Genomic DNA, 19,703 nt, shown 5'->3' on the forward strand with positions numbered 1-19,703 from the left:
TCTGGGCTGTGTGTTTGAGAGATGTGTGGTATGACGCTGTCTGGGCTGTGTGTTTGAGAGATGTGTGGTATGACGCTGTCTGGGCTGTGTGTTTGAGAGATGTGTGGTATGCTGCTGTCTGACCTGTGTGAGAGATGTGTGGTATGCTGCTGTCTGGGCTGTGTGTTTGTGAGATGTGTGGTATGCTGCTGTTTGGGCTGTGTGTTTGAGAGATGTGTGGTATGCCACTGTCTGGGCTGTGTGTTTGAGAGATGTGTGGTATGCTGCTGTCTGGGCTGTGTGTTTGAGAGATGTGTGGTATGCTGCTGTCTGGGCTGTGTGTTTGAGAGATGTGTGGTATGACGCTGTCTGGGCTGTGTGTTTGTGAGATGTGTGGTATGCTGCTGTCTGGGCTGTGTGTTTGAGAGATGTGTGGTATGACGCTGTTTGGGCTGTGTGTTTGAGAGATGTGTGGTATGCTGCTGTCTGGGCTGTGTGTTTGAGAGATGTGTGGTATGCCGGTGTTTGGGCTGTTTTACAGACATTGTTGTGATTCTGTTTTCTGTTGAATGACCAATCAGCAGTTGAAACAATAACAAAGCTCACTCAGTGTCACCGTTTCAGTGAAAACATGAGGGATGAGGCTGGAGAAATGTAACCACTCTCAGAGCTATGGATGCATGGACTGACCATTCATAATATCAACATTATAGTTTTGACCATGTTTTGAGGCTGTACAGTGTTTTTTTTTTACATTTACTTTGTTTACAAACATTGGAGTAAAACACGCTTCTATTTTGGGTTCTGATGGGGTACAACAATTCAACTAAGCTCATGAGGCATTTATAAGTTAAGAATGAATTGCTACACATCATTAATTTATACTGCTAATTGTCCCTTTAAAACACACTATTAGGAGAAGCGAGGTGTGTTGACTTGTACTGTGTCTGAGTGAGTGAATGATGCCCCTTTATGGTGTGTGTGTGTGTGTGCTCGTCAGTGGAGGCTGCTGAGGGGAGGACGGCTCATAATAATGGCCGGAACGGAGCAAATGGATTGGCATCAAACACCTGGAAACCATGGAAACCATGGAAACCATGGAAACCACTCTCTTTCTGGACAAACGTTTTACTGGAGATCAGAGGGCAGTGGAGCAGTAACTGAGAAGTACCTGTTGACTTGAGCACTGTTTGACAGTACCTCCACCCAGACGTAGTGAAGAGAAGTGGAGCACCACCCAAAATACTGGCCTGGACTCAGTGACTCAACCCCCCAGTACTGTTCTGTTAAGCTCTCATTAAACTGGACACACACACACACACACACACACACACACACACACACACACACACACACACACACACACACACACACACACACACACACACACACACACACACACACACTGACGACAGCTTTGTTCATGCGTGAGGGTTACATATGCATTTGATCAACATTTGGTGGAAGTGGTGTTTGTTTTCATTTGCAGGATATATGGCTATGAAACAGGATTAGTTTAGAGCTGAGGTTTCTGTTCTTTTAATACACGTTATAGAGCATTTACCAATGACCGAGCTGGTTGCAGGGGGTCGTATACTCCTGGAGGTCAAGGAACACTATGTCATCATAGTGCAGCGTTACAGGCCGTGATCCATCCTCTCTTCCTGTGTGTCTCCATGTGGACAGCAGACCCAGAAAGGGCTTGGAGAGATGAGAGATAAGTTCTGGGAAATTGGAAGAGTGGGGTAGAGGGGGAGGGAGAAAGAGGAGAGGGAGAAAGAGGGGGAAGAGGACCAGAAGAGATAAGAATATGAGATGTCAGGATGAGCCTGATCCTCCTCTCCTCTCCTCTCCCTCCTCTCCTCTCCCTTCCTCTCCCCTCCTCTCCTCTCCTCTCCTCTCCTCTCCTCTCCTCTCCTCTCCTCTCCTCTCCTCTCCTCTCCTCTCCTCTCCTCTCCTCTCCTCTCCTCTCCTCTCCTCTCTCTACAGATGGTATGGTCAGATGGCCTGTGCTGTCACTCTGCTCCCTGTATCAGCCTTCTCTCTCTCTGTTCCTCTTATCTGTTTAGTTTTTCCCATTTTGGGTTGCCTGGTTACAATCCCAGTGCAGATTTCCAAATTGTTTTTGTTTGACTTAAGAGCGTATTAATTTCAGCCTCTCCCCTCGGCCGTCTCTCCAGCCAACTTAAGCAGTTTGTATACGTGGCTCGCTCTGGCTGTAAGACAATGAGAAGACATTTATGGTTATCATCTAAATGTACAATCTAAAATGAGTTGGTTTTTTACACTCGAGTTGAGAGCGATTTGTGTCTCAGTAACTGTCTGAGTAACTTAAGGTTTGAAAATTATTTTTACGAAGACATGTCAAGGAATGGAAATGTAATTCAAAACGGTCTAATAAAGTTTTATTTTGTCCAGTGAAGCTGCATGCCAATGCTACAGCGTAGGCTGCACAAAATGAAGTGCTAGACTGTTGGCTCTGCTTAGTCGAAATCCACACCAACGATGTATCATCTGCTAATGTTGTCAATTAAATATGAGCCCAAGAATAAATGATGGTTCAGATAAGGGTTGTGGACTCAGTTCAGTTCAGAGACCACAGGACAGGCTGACTGGATTTCCTGTCTCTTTGTGTCTGGGACTGTGGTTTAACTAGGGACTTATTGTCCTGCTCAGCGTTGTCCTGGAGCTAAAGCTAGTCAGTTCCATTTATGCTGAGGGGCCTTACAGGCCTAACATCCTCATGATGGACGCCCCAGCTGAAACAATTTGCGTGCGGTCATTCCCTCACAAAGCAGCTGCACCAGCCCACATAGCTTTCAAACCATTGAAGTGTATATTAGGCACCAAACGGAAGATAACGAACTGAAACGGAGAAGCACTACCTAATTTTCCATTTTTCTTGCACTGTACCCAATGAAAACTTGCTTGATGGGTCATTGTGGTTTTACAAATGTGTTTAATACATTTTATTTACACACTTATATTTATGAAATGCACATTGTTATATTTGGTAACACTTACTTATTTCCCTTGACTCCAACCCCATCTGATAGGCCAATATACAAAGCTTATAAAGGAACAGTGACACTGTCAAGAGCAGTGTGCGGGTTTCTTCTCTGTTCTCATCTTATTCAGTAACAATAAGATGTGCCTTTTGTATGAAAACAGACAAACAGGGAGGTACTACCAGAGGGTTAACTGCCTGTTCAGGGGCAGAACGACAGAGTTGTACCTTGTCGCCTCGAGTGTTTGAACTTTCAACCTTCCGGTTACTAGTCCAACGCTCTAACCACTAGGCTACCCTGCCGCCCTGCCTAAAATACAACATATTATTCCTTACTACTCTACCACAACATATCTACAATACAACACATTATTACACACTACCACAACATATCTACAATATAACACATTATTACACACTAGTCTACCACAACATATCTACAATATAACACATTATTACACACTACTCTACCACAACATATCTACAATACAACACATTATTACACACTACCACAACATATCTACAATATAACACATTATTACACACTACACTACCACAACATATCTTCAATATAACACATTATTACACACTACTTTACCACAACATATCTACAATATAACACATTATTACACACTACCACAACATATCTACAATACAACACATTATTACACACTAGTCTAAAACAACATATCTACAATATAACACATTATTACACACTACTCTACCACAACATATCTACAATACAACACATTATTACACACTACCACAACATATCTACAATATAACACATTATTACACACTACACTACCACAACATATCTACAATATAACACATTATTACACACTACTTTACCACAACATATCTACAATATAACACATTATTACACACTACCACAACATATCTACAATACAACACATTATTACACACTAGTCTACCACAACATATCTACAATATAACACATTATTACACACTACCACAACATATCTACAATACAACACATTATTACACACTAGTCTACCACAACATATCTACAATATAACACATTATTACACACTACTCTACCACAACATATCTACAATACAACACATTATTACACACTACCACAACATATCTACAATACAACACATTATTACACACTACTCTACCACAACATATCTACAATATAACACATTATTACACACTACTCTACCACAACATGTCTACAATATAACACATTATTACACACTACTCTACCACAACATATCTACAATATAACACATTATTACACACTACTCTACCACAACATATCTACAATATAACACATTATTACACACTACTCTACCACAACATATCTACAATACAACACATTATTACACACTACTCTACCACAACATATCTACAATATAACATATTATTACACACTACTCTACCACAACATATCTACAATATATCACATTATTACACACTACTCTACCACAACATATCCACAATACAATGTGGTAGCTGATGTGTATAGTGTTGAGTCATCAGCATACATAGACACACAGGCTTTACTCAGTGCCAGTGGCAGGTCATTAGTAAATATTGTTTAAAGTAAGGGACCTACACAGCTGCTCTGGGGAATGCCTGATTTTACCTGGATTATGTTGATGAGGCTTCCATTAAAGAACACCCTCTGTGTTCTGTTAGACAGGTAACTCTCAATTCACAATATAGCAGGGGATGTAAAGCCACAGATTATGGATGTAGGAGCTGTTTCTGCAGCTTTAACATTATCAATCTTATTATTATAAATTTATCTCGGCAAATCATCAGTCATTTGTGTAAGTTCCATATATGTTGAATGCCCTTCCCTATAAGTGTTCTGAAAGTCTGTTGTTAAATAGTTAACTGTGAAATACCATTGTATCTGGTCAAACACATTTTTTCCCAAAGGTTTACTAAGGGTTGGTAACAGGGTGATTGGTTGGCTGTTTTCGCCAGTAAACGGTGCTTTGCTATTCTTTGCAGAATGACCTTTGCTGTAGGCTCGGATTGACAAATAAGAGTGTCAATATAATCTGCTTTCATCCCCAATAATTTTCCATTCTAGTTGTCCAGACCCAGAAAAGCTTGTCGTTGTTGATAGACAATAACAAAAAATTGACCTTTTCCACACTCTCTTTACGTAATTCAAATTTACAATGCTTGCCTTTCATAATTTGGTAAGTTATATATATATGGATGTATAGGCTCAGAATTTGTTGTTGTCATGGTTGTCATGTAATGCCTAAGTTAAAAAATATACAGGTATATAATTAAAGAAGTTATAAATCAGTGGGGTTTTAATGATGAATGAGCCATCTGATTCAATGAAAGATGGAGCAGAGTTCGCCTTTTTGCCCAAAAATTGAATTGAAGATGTTTTAGCCGGGTTTGTAAAGATGAGATCAATACATTTGTAAATACCTTGGTAGGTTGCCTGGTAACCTGAACCAGGTTGCACGCACTGGTTACAGATTGAAGCTTTTTCTTGAGTGGGAAGCTTGATGAAAGCCAGTCAATATTTAGATCACCCAGAAAATATAACTCTCTGTTGATATCACATGAATGATCAAGCATTTCACACATACAGTATTATCCAGATACTGACTGTTAGCACTTGGTGGTCTACAGCAACTGCCCTCAAGAATGGACTTTAGGTGAGGAAGGTTAACCTGTTTGTCAGTATATGAATATTATCTCTTACTAGCATGTTATTGATTTCATGAACCTTGTTTCTTATTCTACATAGGTTAATGTGGGCTCGTTTTAGTTACTTTCTATGATTCTTGATTGTTTTTATTACTTCACTGAGAGGCTTATCAGAGGTAAACATGACAGTGATATTTATGTTTGAGCTGCAGGGGAAACTTCACACAGTGGGTTTCATACTAGGGCTAGCAGTATAACTCAGGTTCAGAGGCACACAATTACTGCTGACAATAGCTGTAGAACTGACAGAGGCATTCGGGAGAGTTAGAGGGACAGACATTAGGTTACTTACATTATGACTGCCAACACTCCTGGGACAATGTACATTTGCAGAAACACTATAACTCAGAAACACAAATGGTGGGGAGTATCTGAGCAGGGTTTGGGTCACTATTAAGTCATTGTCTCAACGCAGCCTTGAAACGCGTGGACAGGGTCTAGGAACCAAGATGATTTGGATGGAATCCGTCATTCTTGGAGCGCTTCTTCTGTTTACAAAAGGTGTCACAGTTATCTATAAAAGTTTTGCCAACAGAGCTACAGTAGTGTTTCAGCTAGGTTTGTAATGCCAGTAGCCTGCTGAATCAATTGCTTTTTGGAGGCTTTCAGAGCTTTTTGAGGCTTTTCGGGCCTTTTGGAGTCTTTCAGGGCTATTGGAGTCTTTCAGGGCTTTTGGAGTCTTTTAGGGCTTTTGGAGTCTTTCAGGGCTTTTGGAGTCTTATAGGACTTTTTGGAGTCTTTCAGGGCTTTTGGAGTCTTTTAGGGCTATTGGAGACTTTTAGGGCTTTGGGAGACTTTTAGGGCTTTCTGGAGTCTTTCAGGGCTTTTGGAGTCTTTTAGGACTTTCTGGAGTCTTTCAGGGCCTTTGGAGTCTTTCAGGGCTTTTGGAGTCTTATAGGACTTTTTGGAGTCTTTCAGGGCTTTTGGAGTCTTAGGGCTTTTGGAATCTTTTAGGGCTTTTGGAGTCTTTTAGGGCTTTTGGAATCTTTTAGGGCTTTTGGAGTCTTATAGGACTTTCTGGAGTCTTTCAGAGCTTTTTGGAGTCTCAGAGCTGTATGGAGTCTTTCAGAGTGTAATGACAGCTGTAGTACTTTAACAGTTGTCAAATAATGCTTTGGTCTGCTTGGCTGCTGCACAAAGACAAACACACACACACATACACACACACACAGGGTCAAGTTAGCAGGGTTAGGTTAAAAGGGTCAGGTGAACAGGGTCAAGTTAACAGGGTCAGGTGAACAGGGTTAGGTGAACAGGGTCAGGTGAACAGGGTCAAGTGAACAGGGTTAGGTGAACAGGGTCAGGTGAACAGGGTTAGGTTAACAGGGTCATGGTAGGGTCAGGTGAACAGGGTTAGGTGAGCAGGGTCAGGTGAACAGGGTCAGGTGAACAGGGTTAGGTGAACAGGGTCAGGTGAACAGGATTAGGTGAACAGGGTTAGGTGAACAGGGTTAGGTGAACAGGGTTAGGTTAACAGGGTCAGGTGAACAGGGTCAGGTGAACAGGGTTAGGTGAACAGGGTTAGGTGAACAGGGTTAGGTTAACAGGGTCAGGTGAACAGGGTCAGGTGAACAGGGTAGGCTATACATGGTTAGGTGATCAGGGTTAGGCTTTACAGGGTTAGGTGAACAGGGTTAGGTTAACAGAGTCAGGTGAACAGGGTCAGGTAAACAGGGATAGGCTTCACAGGGTTAGGCTATACAGGGTTAAGCTATACAGGGTCAGGTGAACAGGGTCAGGTGAACAGGGTCAGGTGAACAGGGTTAGGTTAGGGTCAGGAGAACACTGCTCTAACACTGGTCTGGAGTACTACTCAGGACTAGACACTGGGATAGACACTGGGCTAGTCCCTGGACTAGACACTGGGCTAGACACTGGACTGGTCGCTGGGCTAGACACTGGGCTAGACACTGGACTGGTCGCTGGGCTAGACACTGGGCTAGACACTGGACTGGTCGCTGGGCTAGACACTGGGCTAGACACTGGACTGGTCGCTGGGCTAGACACTGGGCTAGACACTGGACTGGTCGCTGGGCTAGACACTGGGCTAGACACTGGACTGGTCGCTGGGCTAGACACTGGACTGTTCGCTGGGCTAGACACTGGGCTAGACACTGGACTGGTCGCTGGGCTAGACACTGGGCTAGACACTGGACAGGTCGCTGGGCTAGACACTGGGCTAGACACTGGACTGGTCGCTGATCTAGACACTGGGCTAGACACTGGACTGGTCGCTGGGCTAGACACTGGGCTAGACACTGGACTGGTCGCTGGGCTAGACACTGGGCTAGACACTGGACTGGTCGCTGGGCAGACACTGGGCTAGACACTGGACTGGTCGCTGGGCTAGACACTGGGCCAGACACTGGATTGGTCGCTGGGCTAGATACTGGGCTAGACACTGGACTGGTCGCTGGGCTAGACACTGGGCTAGACACTGGACTGGTCGCTGGGCCAGACACTGGGCCAGACACTGGGCTAGACACTGGGCTAGACACTGGACTGGTCGCTGGGCTAGACACTGGGCTAGACACTGGACTGGTCGCTGGGCTATACACTGGGCTAGACACTGGACTGGTCGCTGGGCTAGACACTGGGCTAGACACTGGACTGGTCGCTGGGCTAGACACTGGGCTAGACACTGGGCTAGACACTGGGCTAGACACTGGACTGGTCGCTGGGCTAGACACTGGGCTAGACACTGGACTAGACACTGGGCTAGACACTGGACTGGTCGCTGGGCTAGACACTGGGCTAGACACTGGGCTAGACACTGGGCTAGACACTGGACTATACATAATTATACATAATTTCATTATACATAATTATACATAATTTCCCTGTTTCATGATTATCCTCTCTCTCTCTCTCTCTCTCTCTCTCTCTCTCTCTCTCTCTCTCTCTCTCTCTCTCTCTCTCACACACACACACACACAGATGGACCCAGTGCAGAAGGCCGTGATCAACCATACCTTCGGCATTCCACTGGTGAAAACCAAGAGGCCCATCATCTCTTGTAACGTCTGCCAGATACGCTTCAACTCTGAGGTACAGAGCAGCTCCTACCAACACCCAGAATACTCACTCTGACTCTAACCCTGTAATGTCTTTCAACTGTGAGGTACAACACACTATAGAACTTCTGACATACTCACTCCAACCCTGTGACCTTCAACTCCTTCCACAACCCACCATAGAGGACAGCTACTACCACAACCCACCATACACGACAACAACTACCACAGCTCACCATTCAGGACAGCTACTACCACAACTCACCATACACGACAACTACTACCAGAACTCACCATACAGGACAGCTACTACCACAACCCACCATACACAACAGCTACTACCACAACTCACCATACACGACAGCTACTACCACAACTCACCATACACGACAGTTACTACCACAACTCACCATTCATGACAGCTACTACCACAACCCACGATTCAGGACAGCTACTACCACAACCCACCATACACGACAACAACTACCACAACTCACCATACAGGACAGCTACTACCACAACTCACCATACACGACAACAACTACCACAGCTCACCATTCAGGACAGCTACTACCACAACCCACGATTCAGGACAGCTACTACCACAACCCACCATACACGACAACAACTACCACAACTCACCATACAGGAGAGCTACTATCACAACTCACCATACACGACAACTACTACCAGAACTCACCATACAGGACAGCTACTACCACAACTCATCATACACGACAGTTACTACCACAACTCACCATTCATGACAGCTACTACCACAACCCACCATTCAGGACAGCTACTACCACAACCCACCATACACAACAACAACTACCACAACTCACCATACAGGACAGCTACTACCACAACCCACGATTCAGGACAGCTACTACCACAACCCACCATACACAACAACAACTACCACAACTCACCATACAGGACAGTTACTACCACAACTCACCATTCATGACAGCTACTACCACAACCCACGATTCAGGACAGCTACTACCACAACCCACCATACACGACAACAACTACCACAACTCACCATACAGGACAGCTACTACCACAACTCACCATACACGACAACAACTACCACAACTCACCATACAGGACAGCTACTACCACAACCCACGATTCAGGACAGCTACTACCACAACCCACCATACACAACAACAACTACCACAACTCACCATACAGGACAGTTACTACCACAACTCACCATTCATGACAGCTACTACCACAACCCACGATTCAGGACAGCTACTACCACAACCCACCATACACGACAACAACTACCACAACTCACCATACAGGACAGCTACTACCACAACTCACCATACACGACAACAACTACCACAGCTCACCATTCAGGACAGCTACTACCACAACTCATCATACACGACAGTTACTACCACAACTCACCATACAGGACAGCTACTACCACAACCCACCATACACAACAGCTACTGCCACAATTCACCATACACGACAGCTACTACAACAACTCACCATACAGGACAGCTCCTACCACAACCCACCATTCAAGACAGCTACTACCACAACCCACCATACACAACAGCTACTGCCACAATTCACCATACACGACAGCTACTACAACAACTCACCATACAGGACAGCTACTACCACAACCCACCATTCAAGACAGCTACTACCACAACCCACCATACACAACAGCTACTGCCACAATTCACCATACACGACAGCTACTACCACAACTCACCATTCAGGACAGCTACTACCACAACCCACCATTCAGGACAGCTACTACCACAACCCACCATACACGACAACAACTACCACAACTCACCATACAGGACAGCTACTACCACAAACCCACCATACACAACAGCTACTACCACAACTCACCATACACGACAGCTCCTACCACAACTCACCATTCAGGACAGCTACTACCACAACCCACCATACACGACAACAACTACCACAACTCACCATACAGGACAGCTACTACCACAACTCACCATACACAACAGCTACTACCACAACCCACCATACACGACAACAACTACCACAACGCACCACACAGGACAGCTCCTACCACAACTCACCATATAAGACAGCTCCTACCACAACTCACCATACAGGACAGCTCCTACCACAACCAACCATACAGGACACCTACTACCACAACCCACCATACAGGACAGCTCCTACCACAACCCACCATACAGGACTCCTACTACCACAACCCACCATACAGGACTCCTCCTACCACAACTCACCATACAGGAGAGCTACTATCACAACTCACCATACACGACAACTACTACCAGAACTCACCATACAGGACAGCTACTACCACAACTCATCATACACGACAGTTACTACCACAACTCACCATACAGGACAGCTACTACCACAACCCACCATACACAACAGCTACTGCCACAATTCACCATACACGACAGCTACTACAACAACTCACCATACAGGACAGCTACTACCACAACCCACCATTCAAGACAGCTACTACCACAACCCACCATACACAACAGCTACTGCCACAATTCACCATACACGACAGCTACTACCACAACTCACCATTCAGGACAGCTACTACCACAACCCACCATTCAGGACAGCTACTACCACAACCCACCATACACGACAACAACTACCACAACTCACCATACAGGACAGCTACTACCACAAACCCACCATACACAACAGCTACTACCACAACTCACCATACACGACAGCTCCTACCACAACTCAGCATTCAGGATAGCTACTACCACAACCCACCATACACAACAACAACTACCACAACGCACCACACAGGACAGCTCCTACCACAACTCACCATATAAGACAGCTCCTACCACAACTCACCATACAGGACAGCTCCTACCACAACCAACCATACAGGACACCTACTACCACAACCCACCATACAGGACTCCTACTACCACAACACACCATACAGGACTCCTCCTACCACAACCCACCATACAGGACAGCTCCTACCACAACCCACCATACACGACTCCTCCTACCACAACCCACCATACAGGACAGCTCCTACCACAACCCACCATACAGGACTCCTACTACCACAACCCACCATTCACAACAGCTCCTACCACAACTCACCATTCAGGACAGCTACGACCACAACCCACCATACAGGACTCCTCCTACCACAACCCACCATACAGGACAGCTCCTACCACAACCCACCATACAGGACTCCTACTACCACAACCCACCATTCACAACAGCTCCTACCACAACTCACCATTCAGGACAGCTCCTACCACAACTCACCATACAGGACACCTACTACCACAACCCACCATTCACAACAGCTCCTACCACAACCCACCATACAGGACACCTACTACCACAACCCACCATTCACAACAGCTCCTACCACAACTCACCATACAGGACACCTACTACCACAACTCACCATACAGGACACCTACTACCACAACTCACCATACAGGACACCTACTACCACAACTCACCATACAGGACACCTACTACCACAACCCACCATTCACAACAGCTACTACCACAACTCACCATACAGGACACCTACTACCACTATATACACTCTGTTCAGATGGCTATTTTTCTTTTTGCTATTCTTTATCTCTTTGTTTATTTCTCTGGGGAAAAAAGTGGTGACACCATGGAGGGGATGCATATATCTATTTGTGTTTCTGTCGTGTTTGGTGCTTCTGTTTGTGTCTGTTTGTGTTATGTTGTGGCTTGGCAGTGGGGGCCTCATTGGAGTCTGTTTTTTCGAGCCCAAGTGAGAGTTGTGTGTGAGAGGTAGTACAGCAGAAATGGGTTCAAATACCATCTGAAATATTTGAATGTGTTTGCTGTAGCCTGCCTGGCGTGCAAGATGGGCAGGATTTTGTATTTTGGGGACTTTTCTATTTATTTCAATGCAACAGGTAAGCTCAATCAAGCACAGATAAACTATTTTAAATTATTTCAAATAGTATTTGAGCCCAGGTCTGTAGTACAGTACTGAAGATATGGCCCTCGAATGTTGCTAGGCAATTGTTTGAGTTAAACTTTATTTATCCAGGCGAGTCAATTAAGAAGAACAAATTCTTATTTACAATGACAGCCTGGAAAAGAGACAGCAAGCTGAGAGCATGAAATAGGATTTTCCTCCACATTTCAAAGGGATTTTCTCTCCCCCAGATCAACATGGGAAAGTTGACTTAGGAAGTTCTTGGGGGTATGGAAACTGATTTTACATAAGCATACCCAATGACATTGAAGTCTAGGGAGGCAGGTAACCTAGTGGTTAGAGCATTAGGCCAGTAACCTAAAGGTTGCTGGTTTGAATCCCAGAGCCAACAATGTGCCCTTGAGCAAGTCGTTCTGGATAAGAGCATCTGCTAAAATATAAAAAATCTGTGTTGCAAATGGCACCCTATGAAGTGCACTATTTTGGACCAGGGCCCATAGGGGATAGGGTGCCATTTGTGACACACATGAAGTCTCTGTGCAGCAGCATCAGGTTTTTAGACCACCTTCTCTTCTATAATCTGATTAATGTGAATCATCCACTCTGCTAAAAACAGCATTTTCATCTGTCTACCCATATGGTATAGTTTATCTCCAGGTGTTTTTAATGTGCAAAAGCAAAACATAGGGTATAGGTTTATCTAGATGTGTCATGTTGTAATGCAGTGTGCATGAATGCAACATATGTTTTTTTAAAGCAAAAAAAAATAATGGTTTAATGTCTCGTATCACCAATATTCTCTGAATGCTTTAGAAGGCCTCTCTTTATCTTACTGTAGCAAATCACACTATCAGTGTATCCATCAGTAGAAAGTCCCTTTAGTCTGTTGGCCTATGCCGGAGTATTGGACCTTGGCTGTTATGGGCATTAGTATCCTGTGGCATATATAAATCAGACGCAGATTTTACTGCTGCACACAAAACCACACGCAGACTAGGGAGTGTCCCATAACACACCTAGAGGGAGTGTCCAGTAACCCACATCTAGTAATACTGAACAGCCTACAAACATGACCTCTGTGTGGTTTTTGTGGTGCAGAGCTGGTTTCTTCTAGGCAGCAGTAGAGCTGTGCAGGCCACAGAGGTAGAGCCCTCCATAAGACACTCAAGATCCTGTGTGGCTCTGCTGGTAAAAGTGTGGCACTTTTTAAAAACATATTGTGGTTGACCCAGTCAAATTAGTTTTGAGTATCCGCCCTGACCGAGTATCCGCCCTGACCGAGTGGAATGGTATTCTGGAAAGAAATATACATACATGTTTGACATCACATTTGACCTTATCTAAACAGACAAGATCGAAGTGTGTAGCCTGTGGTGGTTCATTTCTTTACTATCAAATGAGGCGAGACAAACTTATCACACAAGTCGGAGTTATACTTAAACTAAATCTTTAATAGTGAGAGCTTTGCAATAACGATGGCTGATCAACAAATCACCATCTCTGATGATCCATTGAGAGAGCCAACACAAAGGCTACTGAGATCTTTTATAGCAAAGATCCACCCCCTAGTCTACATAACAAACCACAGATGTTTGGAACGGGTCACAAGGTGAGACTTTATAAATGAGAAAGCAGTATCCCGGAGCCAGATAGCATTCGCTATATATTATCGTTCAGTTTGGCCCCTAAGACGAGGTTCCGATCTCAATCCTGGTACTCATAAAACAAAAATACTAACTCGACCAATGGCATAAATCAATTGTCAACTTCAGATACTCCCATCTCAAGTAAAACCCATTCTTTATAACACTCCTGGACAAGCTCACTGAGGGGAGTGAGCCTCTAGGTCATACACTATCCCAGGATAAGTGCAACATCAAAGATGACATACAATGTTTCCAGACACTGCCATACACCTCCCCCCAATGCCAAAGGAGGGAGTGACTGGCGCACAGACATTGTGGAGACAAGTAATTGGTTCCCCATTAATCACGTCATCCCTTCACATGGTTTAAGAATAGGTAACACATTCACATATGAAGACAATGTTCTCTCCTGTCCTCTTCCCTTTCTGATATTCTGCATAGCACCAGGGACATGTGAAAGACAAGCCTGACCTCTCCCCTCTCTGGGCCCCAGGTGATTGGGCCCCAGCTGAAGGAAGACGTGCAACTGCCAACACCAGAGTCTGAAGGGAAACATTCTAATAACGAGTATATCACATAAGCATGTTATGCAGATAAGACATCTGTTATGATGTTGGCCTGTGGGTAAGGTTAATGACCCCCCATAAATACCTTTCTCCCCTCTCTCTCTTGACTCTGCTGAAGGACTGTTGAATAGCCTTTGTTAATCATAGTCTGAGAACATCAAACAAGTGGGGGGAAAGGAACCATATTTCGGAAATAGAACCAATTGAAAATATGCATTGGTACTTAATGAATATGATGTCAGTTCGGTTGTCATCTGAAACATTATGACTGATGACAGGACGTCATAAACTGTATCTGGGAAAGTCTACACATTCTAGTTATCAGATTCACATGGAATTGTTGTGCAATTTAATTGTTGAAATGTGACACTATTTGTGAAAAGATTAAATGTAATTTTAGCTTCCAAATGAGAGATTTGGGTTTTCATGAAGTTAGAGCTCTGCTCAATCAGTGGCCCGCCCCTGTGAAGAGACATGGGTTATAAACTATGAAACACACCCTCCTCTCCCTCCACTATATAAGCCCTTGACGAATATGTAACTATCTGTTCTGAGGACAATAGGACGACGGTCCATACGTTGAAAAGGACTAACATGTCAACTACAGAACTAAGCCAACCTCAGCGTGAGCTTTGGTTGTGAATGGTATAAACTTTGAACTCTTATTCACTAAAGAAGTGAGACATCCTAGCCGTTGAGTTAGCAACAGCAGCTGTAAACGTGGGCTAGGAAAGGATGGACAATGTATCCAGTCTACCACACAACGACGATACTACAACGTACCCAATTTACCACCAGTGACATTCTTCCGAGGACAGGATGATTTCTTTTGGCCAACACGGCCAGCATCTACGACCAACCTACCAAAGCGCAGCTCAGAGTCAATATTTATTGCTTTTTCCTTTTCCAAATGGGCGGTAATTTAGAATGCATAAGATACTGTATTTACAATAGCACAGCTTCTCCCTTTGTTCCTCAGTCTTCCCGCTCTTTCACTCAAACCCAGCCTTTTTCCTTTGTGTAACAAGCTGTCATATCTGTTCCGTCCGCTATGAACTTTTTCCTTTATGACATAATTTGCAATCAAGGTATGATTAATTCTGTGTATATGTAATTCTGTGTGATTAGTTAGGTATTTAGTAAATAAACAATTAAACCCAATTTTGTATTGCTGATTCAACTTGTTAGCCAGGGTTCGTGAAGATAACCAAGAAATCTACAATGTTCAGATGAGACTGAAATAAGGTGACGATTAATATTGACTGCTATTGATGTAAAATATTACTAGGTCTTTCAGAGTTTATTCGGAAGATAATAAACACTCTTTCGTGGTGCCCCGACTTTCTAGTTAATTACATTTACATGGTTAGCTCAATCAGGTAATATTAATTACAGAGAAAGGATTTTATAGAATAGCATATCATATCACTTAATCCGGCATTGCCAAAGACACAACACATCTGAATTATCTATGTTACACAACTAATTCTGATTCTTCCGCCACAAGCCTCCCCAAGTTACATGTCTCCCAGAGCCATACATAATATGCCTGTCATTTGCTGATGCCTTCCACATAATGTCAATATTTTCCTGCTCCTGCAGGGCCCAGGTTCCATGCTGGGTATAACTTCATTGTTAATAGCCCAGAACAGGACCTCTCAGCCATACAAGTATGACACATAAACATGCTGGTAAATATTGACACTGACCAATAAAGAGTTACGTAATCTACCTCTGGGTGGCCAACTATGACCCCGATCCACAGCTTGCTCGGAAAGGGAGCTGAGAAGGATTTCAGCACCCCACTCACCCTCAGCGCCAGTCTCTGCAAAGATCCTCACCCTACACTACACTACCTTACCATACCATACACTACTCTACACTACCATACCATACATTACCATACCATACCATACCATACTCTACCCTACTCTACACTACCATACCATACCCTACACCAACCCTACTCTACACTACCATACAATACAAGACACTACACTACCCTACACTATTCTACAGTCATGGCCAAAAGTTTTGAGAATCACACAAATATTAATTTCCACATAGTTTTCTGCTTCAGTGTCTTTAGGTATTTTTGTCAGATGTTACTATGGAATAATGAAGTATAATTACAGGCATTTCATAAGTATCAAAGGCTTTTATTGACAATTACATGAAGAGCTCACCTTGTCTCCTCCGGACAAGCTTTTTTTCCGGATGCCCCAAACAATCGGAAAGTGGATTCATCAGAAAAAATGACTTTACCCTAGTCCTCAGCAGTCCAATCGCTGTACATTTGTCAAGCCTTGGTCTTAGTATTTTGTGTTTTAGTTAATTAGTTGGTCAGGCCAGGGTGTGACATGGGTTTATGTTATTGTGTTTTCGTATTGGGGTTTTTGTAGGCATTGGGATTGTGGTTGATTAGGGGTGTGTTTAGTTTAGGTATGGCTGCCTGAGGCGGTTCTCAATCAGAGTCAGGTGATTCTTGTTGTCTCTGATAGGGAACTGTATTTAAGTAGCCTGGGTATCACTGTGTATTTCGTGGGTGATTGTTCCTGTCTCTGTGTAGTTTCACCAGATAGGCTGTAATTAGGTTTCACGTTCCGTTTTATTGTTTTGTATTTATTAGTTATTTCATGTATCGTTCCGTTTTTTCTTCATTAAAAACATGAGTAACCAACACGCTGCATTTCGGTCCGACTCTCTTTCGACAAACGAAGAACGTTGTTACAACATTTTGCAGAATATCAGTCTGTCCCTTATGTTTTTCCTGGAGAGAATTGGCTTCTTTGCTGCCCTTCTTGACACCAGGCCATCCTCCAAAAGTCTTTGCATCTGCATGCACAGTGAGGCGATCACACCTGCCTGCTGCCATTCCTGAGCAAGCTCTGTACTGGTGGTGCCCCGATCCCACAGCTGAATCAACTTTAGGAGATGGTCCTGGCGCTTGCTGGTCTTTCTTGGGCACCCTGAAGCCTTCTTCACAACAATTGAACCGCTCTCCTTGAAGTTCTTGATGATCCGATAAATAGTTGATTTAGGTGCAATCTTACTGGCAGCAATATCCTTGCCTGTGAAGCCCTTTTTGTGTAAAGCAATGATGACGGCACATGTTTCCTTGAAGGTAACCATGGTTGACAGAGGAAGAACAATGATTCTAAGCACCACCCTCCTTTTGAAACTTCCAGTCTGTTATTCAAACTCAATCAGCATGACAGAGTGATCTCCAGCCTTGTCCTCGTCAACACTCACACCTGTGTTAATGAGAGAATCACTGACATGATGTCAGCAATTACAGCCTTAAAGAGATAACTGGCTGGTTGGTGCCCGGGCACACCGGGTACAGAACACACCTGATGCCCTGACCACAGGGGAGAGTGCTATAACCATCCGGCCTAGCCTGACTCCCTCATCTGTTTGTGCTGCCTCAATAACTCCCATGTCATTGTCACATCAATGGACCCGGCAGGGACTGGACATACCTGACGCCCTGACCAAAAGGCTAGTGCCAGCGCCATCCACACCACAGGAGCATCAGCCTGAGTCCTCTCCTCTCTCACCTCTCCCTGTCTGTCCCCAGCCATCCCAACAACTGAGCCAACCCCTGTGGTCCAGCTATCCAGCCAAAGCTGCCACTCCCCTCTCCTCCCCTCTCAGCCATCCCAACTACATAGCCATCCCTTCTGCTGTCCATCCAGCCATGTCCAAGCCACCATCCCTCCACCTCTCCAGCAAGGCCCCCCTCTCCACTCCCCTCTCACCTTCCTCCCCTCTCCTCTCCCCTCCTCTCTTTCCCTACCAAGCTTATCTATCCCTGGCCTGAGCTCCTAGTAAGCCAGGGATGAGATGGGATGTGATGTGGTGTGGTGTGCTGTGTTGTGTTGTGGTGTGCTGTGGTGTGCTGTGGTGTGTTGTGGTGTGCTGTGGTGTGTTGTGGTGTGCTGTGCTGTGCTGTGCTGTGGTGTGCTGTGCTGTGCTGTGGTGTGCTGTGCTGTGGTGTGTTGTATTGTGCTGTGGTGTGATGTGCTGTGCTGTGGTGTGGTGTGGTGGGTTGTGGTGTGGTGTGTTGTGGTGTGGCGTGTTGTGGTGTGGTGTGGTGTACTGTGCTGTGGTGTGCTGTGCCTCTTGATTTCTCTATTCCTCTCATCACCTGTCTGTTGCAGCTGTCAGCAGCTCTCCAGCCCTGTATTTAAAGAGTGACACACAATAAGCCCCCTACTTAATAATAATCATCATCTTGATACAATAATTATTCGCCTGCCAATGTATACAAACACAGATACACACCATTCCAGAGGCTTTAGGCAGTCCATTTTCAGTTAGCTGTCAGATGATCTGTTTGAGGTGGTCACAGATGTGCACAGCAGAGGGACAATGTGTGTGTGAAGCACAGCACTGTTGCAGCAGCCGGCTATAATGAGGATGTAAACTGTTCGCTGCTCTGGCCCCCCAATGGTGGAACAAACTCCCTCACGACGCCAGGACAGCGGAGTCAATCACCACCTTCCGGAGACACCTGAAACCCCACCTCTTCAAGGAATACCTAGGATAGGATAAGTAATCCTTCTCACCACCCCCCCCCTTAATGATTTAGATGCACTATTGTAAAGTGGCTGTTCCACTGGATGTCAGAAGGTGAATTCACCAATTTGTAAGTCGCTCTGGATAAGAGCGTCTGCTAAATGACTTAAATGTAATGTAAATGTTAAATGTAGACTATGTGTGACAGCTCTTACGGCTCCTATGGTTGCCAGTCTAGAAATATATCCCCTGGTGTCTTGAGGCCTAGCCAACCTAAAG

General features: G+C 44.5%; 1 pseudogene; it reads left to right on the forward strand.

Annotated features, from left to right (window-relative positions):
- Positions 1-19,703, forward strand: part of LOC135504002 (zinc finger protein 385A-like) — a 163,403-nt pseudogene that overhangs the window by 121,948 nt on the left and 21,752 nt on the right.

The sequence above is a fragment of the Oncorhynchus masou genome, chromosome 18 (assembly GCF_036934945.1).
Source record: "Oncorhynchus masou masou isolate Uvic2021 chromosome 18, UVic_Omas_1.1, whole genome shotgun sequence".
NCBI classification, from domain to species: domain Eukaryota; kingdom Metazoa; phylum Chordata; class Actinopteri; order Salmoniformes; family Salmonidae; genus Oncorhynchus; species Oncorhynchus masou.